Here is an 8,835-nt window from a genome sequence, read left to right on the forward strand (position 1 = left end):
AAATAAATAAATCTTAAAAAAAAAAAGATTTATTTATTTGTGCATACAGAACTGGGGTACAGGCCAGAGGCTCAGGGGTGGTGAGAGGCCACACCAGAGACAGAGCAGGGAACAGAACAGGAAGATCTACAAAGTACACCGCTGAGGGGAGCAGCGGGCGGGCCAGGAGAGGTCTGTCACACCATGCGGTCACCTCCGGGGCAGGCGGGAATCGAACCCATGCAGAAGCGGCTTTAGATTCTCAGTGCTGTGCTTTAACCTGCTGCCCCACCAGGGAGGGCCCAGGATGAAATATTTTAACAGCCAAATCACAAGCACTGAAATTGAAAGAGTAATAAAAAGTCACCCCAAGAATAAAAGCTCAGTAATAGATGGCTATACCATCTTCCTTAAAGAAGATCTAATGTCTATCCTTTTCACAATCTTCAAAACTACCTAATAGGGAGGAAATCTCACTACATTCTAGGAATGGTTTGATTTGGTTTTGATTCCAAAACCAAAGAAAGTACAAAAAAGGAAAAGTATAGACCAATATATGTGATGAACATAAATGCAAAAATTCCCAACAAAATCTTAGCAAACCAAATACAGTAACATATCAGGGGAATTATCCACCACAATCAAATTGGATTCATCCCAAAGATACAAGGCTGATTCAATATACAGAAATCAATTGCACCCATCAGCTTGATGACAAGGAAGAGGAGAAAATCACATGAGTATCTCATTAATTGACAAAAAAGCAATCAAGATCAAATATCCACTTATAGTAAAAACCTTCCACAATGGTAATGAATGGAAATTACCAAAATATTGTAAAATCCATGTTTGAAAAACTGACAACAAATAACATATTAGTGAAAAGCTGAAAGAATTTCCTAAGACATTATGTTATTTGACATGGTATTAGAAATCTTAGCTGAAGCAATTGGGGAAATAAAAAATTAGAAGAATAGGAAAGGAAGAAGTTAAACTACCACCATTTGCAAATGACATGCTAATATTCTTAGAGAAAGCAAAAGACTACAAAAAATAAAGACCTTAACAAAAAAAATTACAAAAAAATATAGAAATAATAAATGAGTACACTAAGGTGACAGGATACAAGTCAACACACAAAAATCAGTGACATTTCTATTTGTGGACAATATATCAGAAGAAACAGAAATAAGGTATACAGTTCCATTTACAATCATGCCAGAAGGAATGACATACATGGGAATAAATTTAAGAAGGAGAAGAAGGAGTGAAGAATCCATATACTGAAAACTATAAAACTAAAAGCAAATAAAATAAAATAAATTTAAATAAAATACAAAGAAATGGAAATATACCTGTGCTCATGGATAGGAAAAATAAACATAATTAAATGGCCATACCTACCAACACAATTTACAGATTTAATGCAATACCTATCAAAAATAGCAATGATTCTGAAATGAAATAGAGCAATTATCAAATTCATGTGGGACCACAAAAGACCTCAAATAGCCAAAACAATCTTGAAAGGAAAGAAGAAAAATGGATGTAGCATACTTCCAGACTTCAAGTTATATTACACAAAAACAGTATTCAAAACAGAATGATATTGCAACAAACATAGAAACTCAGATCAAGGGAATGGATTGGCATCCCAGAGATAAATTCACACAAATGTGGAAAGCTAAACTCTGACGATGGAACACACCCATATAGTTCAGAAAAGATAGCCTTGTTAATAAGTGGTGGTAGGACACTTGTATAACCACATGCAAATTAAAAATAAAATAAAATGAAATGAAATAAAATAAAGCAACATCCCTATTGAATACTGTACATGAAAAATCACTGAAAATGTATTAAATACTGAGACATAAGGACCTAAATAATAAAGCACTTTAAAAAATATAGGGGACACAGTACAGGATATCTATCACAAAGATGTATTTGGGGGTTCAACCTCAATAAGGGAAAATAATCAAATATAAACAAGTAGGGTCATAGAAACCCTAAAACTTTTGGACTTCAAAAGAAGCCATCAAAAAAAAAAAAAAAAAAAAACCAAAAGACAACCTGAAGAATGAGAAAATATATTTGTATGCTGTCTGTCTGATAAAGTGTCAATCTCCAATTTTTACAAAATATTTATACAACTCAACAGTAAAGCAACAAATGACCCAATTTAAAAATGGGCAAAGGACCTCAATAGACATTTCCCTCTAAGATATTCAGATGGTCTACAGACATATGAGAAATGTACAACACCACTTAATATAAGAGAAAAACAAGTGAGGTGAGACAGCTCCTCACACAAAAAAGAATGGAATTAACAAATGGTGGTAAAGTTACAGTGAAAAAGGAACTCATACCCTCCGTCAATGGGAATGCAAGCTGGTACAGCCACTGTGGAAAATGGTATGGTGATGTCTCAAGAAAATAAAGAAAGGAATCCCATTTGACCCAGCAATTCCATTATTAGGTATCTACCCAAATAACATGAAAAAAATTAACACAAAAGATCTATCTACACCTCTGTATATAGCAGCATTATTCACAATTGCCAAATCATGAACCAGACCAAGTACCACTCAATAGAAGATTGGATAATTTGTGGAACATATAATCAATGGAATATTACACAGCAGTGAAGAAAGATGAAGTGTTGGCACTTGGCACAAAATGGATGGACTCTTAAGTGATTATGTTGAGTGAAATAAGTCATAATTGAAGAACATGTTTTGGAAGATATAAGTTATCTGAAAAATTTAATCCCCCCAAAAGCCAATTATATACAATCAATAGAAGAAATAAACATAAACTCAGTGAAAAGATAATATTTATCAGAGGTATCCTGAGAAACAATGGAAGGTATGGGAGAAGGAGGCAGATGGATTATGGACATGGACATGGGTAGTTTGATGAAGGCTAAAACTCAATAGAAAATATGAAAAAACTTCTAATTTCACAAGTGGAAGACATTAGATAATATGCAGCACAGGACTGCCATTTCCAAGAAAAGGTTACAGATTAAATGATCCCTTTATCCTAAATTTTGTCCTAGATTTCTCCTGAAGGCATGATGGAAAAAGTAGTTTCAAAAAAAGCACAGGGAAGACATGCTGATTTGAGATAACAGAGATACCTCTATTTCCCCACCACCACCACCACCTTCTTTCGTTTCTCCCTCCATCTCTTTTCTTACTTCTAACTTTCAGGAAGACTTGTCCATATACAAGCCAGCATATAACTGGTAAAGCCAGCATACACCTCCAGGAAGTCCAACTTCAGAGTCTACAGGCCCTTCTCTGCTATGCTATCCAGCTTATATTTCACACTAATACATAGGACACAGTGCTATCAGTTAGAATCCAAAATTCAAAGCTAGGCTGAATTTTCCCTTGGGACTTGAAAGATTGTAATTTCAAGACAAGACAGGAACAATGAATTTTCTGGTGTAATGAAAAACAATTTCAGTGTTTAAGTTTTTCATAATTATGGATATAGTTGACATTAGAAATAACCATTTTTCATACTATTGAAGTAGAATATACCCTCTAGAAGTATCAATAATTAAAGAGAGTTTATAAAAAGATGGCTTTATATATTAGGAAAAATTTAGTTAAGATTCCACAATCTGAGAATAACGTGTTTATATTTAATCAAATATATGCAAATTAATGCAAATTTCCATTCATTTTTGCTTTCTCTGAAAAGTTCTAACATCAAACTTGGACAGCTTTTTGATACAAAATCTAGAGCAAAATTAAATGAAAACCAAAAATAAGCAAGTGAAAGTCAGTGAAATAGTGGAGTAAAGATATTCAAATTTTTTCATCTGGCAAAATATTTTAGAACTAACTTTATAAAAACTTTAAGAATTAGGGCCCTCCCTGGTGGCGCAGCGGGTTAAAGCACTGCACTGAGAAGCTAAAGCCACTTCCGCATGAGTTCGATTCCCACCTGCCCCGGAGGTGACCACATGGCGTGGCAGACCTCTCCTGACCCGCCCGCTGCTCTCCTCAGCAGTGTACTTCGTCGATCTGCCTGTTCTGCTTCCCACTCTGTCTCTGGTGAATTCTCTCACCCTCCGCACCTCTGGCCTGTACCCCAGTTCTGTATGAATAAATAAATCTTAAAAAAAAAAAAAAGAATTAAAGAAATGTTTGCAGAAATTCAAGAAGCTATTTTTAAAAGAGATTTCTATGGTTTGTTTTAATTAGATGGTTTTTCTTTGTTTTGCTACTTTATATTGCACATGAGTGAGAAAACCAGGCAACTGTTTTACTTTTTCCTACTTTTTTCATTAAGCATAATCCCTTCCAGCTCCACCCATATTGTCACAAATGGTATGAGTTCAACTTTATATATACAAAGCTGAACAGTATTCTATTATGTATATATACCACATCTTCATAATCCACGCTTCCATCTTTGGACACTGGGTGTTTTCCATAGCTTGGCTGCTGTCAATACTGCTAACAATGAGCGAATGAGTAGAATTTCTGGATTGTATGGCAGATCTATTTTTAATATTTTGAGAACGCTCCACATTAGTTTTCCTAAGAGACTGGGCCAGTCTATTTTCCCACCAACAATGTACAAGCGTGCTATTTTTCTCCAGGTCCTTGCCAATAATTTTTGTATATTTTGTGTGTGTGTATGTGTGTGTATTTGTTTTAGATGGGCCATTTGTAGGTGTAGGATGGTTACACACTGGTTTTTATTTGTGTTTTCCTGTTGATAAGTGATAGTGATTTTTTATGTGTCAGATGACCCTCCGAATATCTTCTTTGTAGAAGTATCTATTTAGCTATTTTGCCAACTTCTTCTTTTTAAAGATTTATTTTTTTTGCATTTTTATGCATATTTTTATGCATGCAGAATTGAGGTACAGGCCAGAGGAGCACCAGCAGTGGGAGGCTTCACCAGAGACAGAGTGGGGAGCAGAACAAGCAGAATGACGAAGTACACTGCTGAGGGGAGCAGCGGGCGGGTCAGGAGGGTCACCATGTGGAGCACCTCCAGGGCATAGGCTCCAACCAGCACTGAATCAGCTGTGGCCAGCCTGCAGTGCTGCGTCCTAGCCCGCTGCGCCACCAGGGAGGGGCCTTACCCACTTCTAATTGGATTTTGTTATTGTTGTTGAATTGTGTAAGTATTTTATAGAATTTGGATTCTATAAAATACACACATGTATGATATACAAATATTTTCTTCTATTTAGTAGGGGTGTCTTTTTACTTTAGTAAGTTTCTTTTCTTTTGCAGAAGCTTTTTAGTTTGATATAGACCCACTTATTATTTTTGCTTTTGTTCCTTGAAGTTTTATTCAAGTCAACAAACACATCACTGAAATCAATATCATAGAGTGTTTGGTAATGTTTCCTTTCTGTATTTTACATTTCAGGTCTTTCATCCAAGCCTTTAAACCATTTTGATTTAACTTCTTTACATTGTTGAAATAGATATTTAGTTTTTCTCATTTGCATATATCTCCTGATACAATTTCTAATTATTGTCATTAGAAAGAGCTCTTTAAGTCCATGCCACTACAACAGAGATAAAGACATGTAGTCTTAGATACCAGGAACTTCCAGAAGTGAGACTATTAGATCTCACTAGAAACCTTAGCCTTCCCTCCTGCAACTATAATCTTGAGTTTTCTCCTGTACTGAAATGTTGATGATTGATAACATTTCATCTTTAAAATTTTATCCCATGGTTGCTTCTTATTCAATTGCAGCCAAAAATTCAAAAGGCAATAAATTGAATTACATTATTAAATCCCTTTTAATAGCTAAGGGAAAATTAGTTTGGATAGGATGAGCGCAAGAAAAGGGGAAATACCAAAAAGGAAACAGAAACTTGAAAGGGATTTTGGAATTAATATGACCTAAGGTTATATTTTGAATTTTCTATTTATTAATTGTTCCACTGTGGATCTATTACTTCCTCTTTTTTGCTTATTTTATTCATTTGTGAAAGTGGGTATAGTTTGCTCACCTCTCTGGAGTGTTGTTAAATTTAAATGATCAGTGAAACATGGTAACACTTGTGTGGCACCTGAACTGGAGTGAGTACTGAAAGGGCTCTCTTTTATTTAAATGAAGACAAACTGTCCTTATCACAGTGTTGAGGACAGGACCAAATTTTATTAATTCAGAGACATCTACTATCTATTCAGAGACTAACACTATTCACAGAGATTTAGATAAAGTATGGTAGACCCTTAAATTCCATCTTTCCCTAGGCTAGTCATAGAATTTGAGCTCTGGGTATGTAGCTGTCATTGCTTCGGCTATGCAAAACACTGGAACAAAAGCTATCCTCTCCTTTTCATTAACTTAGTTTCTTCCAAGAGCACTCTAGCCTAGCTTGAACTGGGAGGTGATCAAGTTGGATAAAGGAACGATTGCCAATCACAGAAGAGTTTCTGTCCTTCCTCACTCTGAGGAAGGAGCCCAAGGTGATCACTGATGGGGACCTCAGTTGGAGAGGCCAGGCAAGGTGAAACTCCAATGCCTTCTAGATGTAAAGATTTATGGAGAAAAGCCACTTTCTGAGTTTATCTGAGGAAGATAATTGGCCTTTTACATGGATCTTACACAGATCTTCTGTAGTGGCTTTGTTTGACCCCTGCTTACCTCTTTCCTGACTTGGAAAGATATAACTGAGCTTTTTGTTCTGCCTCAATGCAAACACCAAGAAAACACTCAAATTTATATTGAAAGCAGTCTCTGAATACTACTCAAAGAAAACAGGTGAAGGACATTCTTCTTGCAAGTTACTTTTAGAATTCAACTGTGCCTTTTTCCCCTTAATAACAGACAATTAAAAACAAGAGCAAAAAGCAATGCTTATTTTTCCCAGAGGCTTTTCGTTGAGATTACTTTATTGATCTATGTTTATATATTTATTTCAATTTTTTTCTCATTACGTAAAATAACATTAACCAGCTTGCACTGCTTTCATCATCTGCCTGTCTTATTCTTCTGGTTTTTTAAATGAGTATCACCTGTGAGTAATCTGAAAAATAACTATGAGTTTGAAGATGCCATCAGAGAAAACATGTGAAATCATCTGTATCTTCTATTTTTCTTCTATCATAGTTGTTCTTTATGCTTATGAGTGAGGATATAGTTATGCTTTAAAATCTCTTGACAATATACACAATCTGTATTGTTATTTTATACACATACTGATTGACTCAAAAAGTACCATCTGATTGTTAATCTTTGAACAAATAAGAATTACCTTTTCTTGAGATTTTGAAAAACACAAAAGATTTTGTGAAACACAAAATTTTGAGATTTTGAGAAACACAAAATTTTTAGGTCTCCAAGCTCAAAGGGTTTATAATACATGCAAATAAAATATATAGTAAAGGATGTAACGATTTCCCAAAATCAGTTTTGTTAATTTTGAAAGTATTCAAAGTTTTGAAATTTGGGTGCTGGCATGTCAATTAGAAACTTGGCAGTAAAAATAATTTAAAATTTTATTTTATTTCCAGAAAGCCTCTGTCTAGAAATCAAAGATAACTTCTTGGAATTGAAACTCTATTGAAATAAATAAATATTTGCAATAATTCATGTGCAAATTTGTTCACAACAGTGTTATTTATCAAAGTATGGAAGCCATTAAATATATCTAGTAATAAATTATGGTCAAGCTGATGAAACTATAAACCATTAAAATGAACATGATAATATTTACAGGTAAAGGAAAAGTGCAGTATATTAGGTGGAAAAAATTAATGTGTAGAACACAAAAACACCAATTCAAAAGGAAACTACATCCTTTCATTTATTGCAGCCTGATTTACAATAGCCAAGATACGGAAACAACCTAAATGTCCCAAAACAGAGGCGTGGATCAAGAATATAAGATCTATATACATAATGGAATATTAGAGATCAAAAAAGATAAACTCATGCCATTTGCAATAACATGGTTGGAGTTGCAAGAGATTATGCTAAATGAAATAAGTCAAAAAGAAACGATAAATATCAGCTGGTTTCACTTATATACTGAATATAGAGCACCCAAAAAATGTGTCAGGGAAAAGACAAAACTTGCAAACTGACCATAGTCTGAGGTACACAACAGGGAAAAGGCAGGAAGAGGAGTCAAAACAGGGAAGGAAATAGACAAGGAACTGTGGTGATGGATCTTGGATGCTATGTTAGTGGGAGTACTACAGGCACTATATATAAGGGGAGAAATCAAAAACTGTCCAAAAATTAATGTTTACCAAAATACAAATGTACATACATGCATACATACATGCATAGATGTCTATACACATATGTGCATGGGTATACGTAGATGTATGTGTGCACATATATACATGTTATATATACATGTTATACATACATGTTACATATACATGTAGAGAGAGTTTATCTCCGACTTTGTAAGAATATACATACATCTATATATGGCTAAGTAATAAAGAATGTATATAATTTCAAATGCTGGTGAAATCATAGCATTCTGAACTTATAAAAATTTTAGAAATAATAATCCATTTGAATTTAAAGAGATATTTGTATAACTAGCAGCATGTAAGTTGAGCCTTTCATTTATATTTTATTTTATTTTTTGTGTTTATTTATTTTTAAAGATGTATTTATGCATACAGAACTGGGGTGCAGGCCAGAGGTGCAAGGGCAGTGAGAAGACTCACCAAAAACAGTGTGGGGAGCAGACTAAGCCCCCTGTCGCAGTACACTGCTGAGGGGAGCAGCGGACAGGTCAGGAGAGGTCTGCCACGCCCTGTGGATCACCTCCAGGTTGGGGGTTGAACTCCTGCTGAAGTAGCTTTAGTTTCTTAATGCTGTGCTTAAACCCGCTG

The sequence above is a fragment of the Condylura cristata genome, unplaced genomic scaffold (genome assembly GCF_000260355.1).
Source record: "Condylura cristata isolate star-nosed mole 26May11 unplaced genomic scaffold, ConCri1.0 scaffold00007, whole genome shotgun sequence".
NCBI lineage: Eukaryota > Metazoa > Chordata > Mammalia > Eulipotyphla > Talpidae > Condylura > Condylura cristata.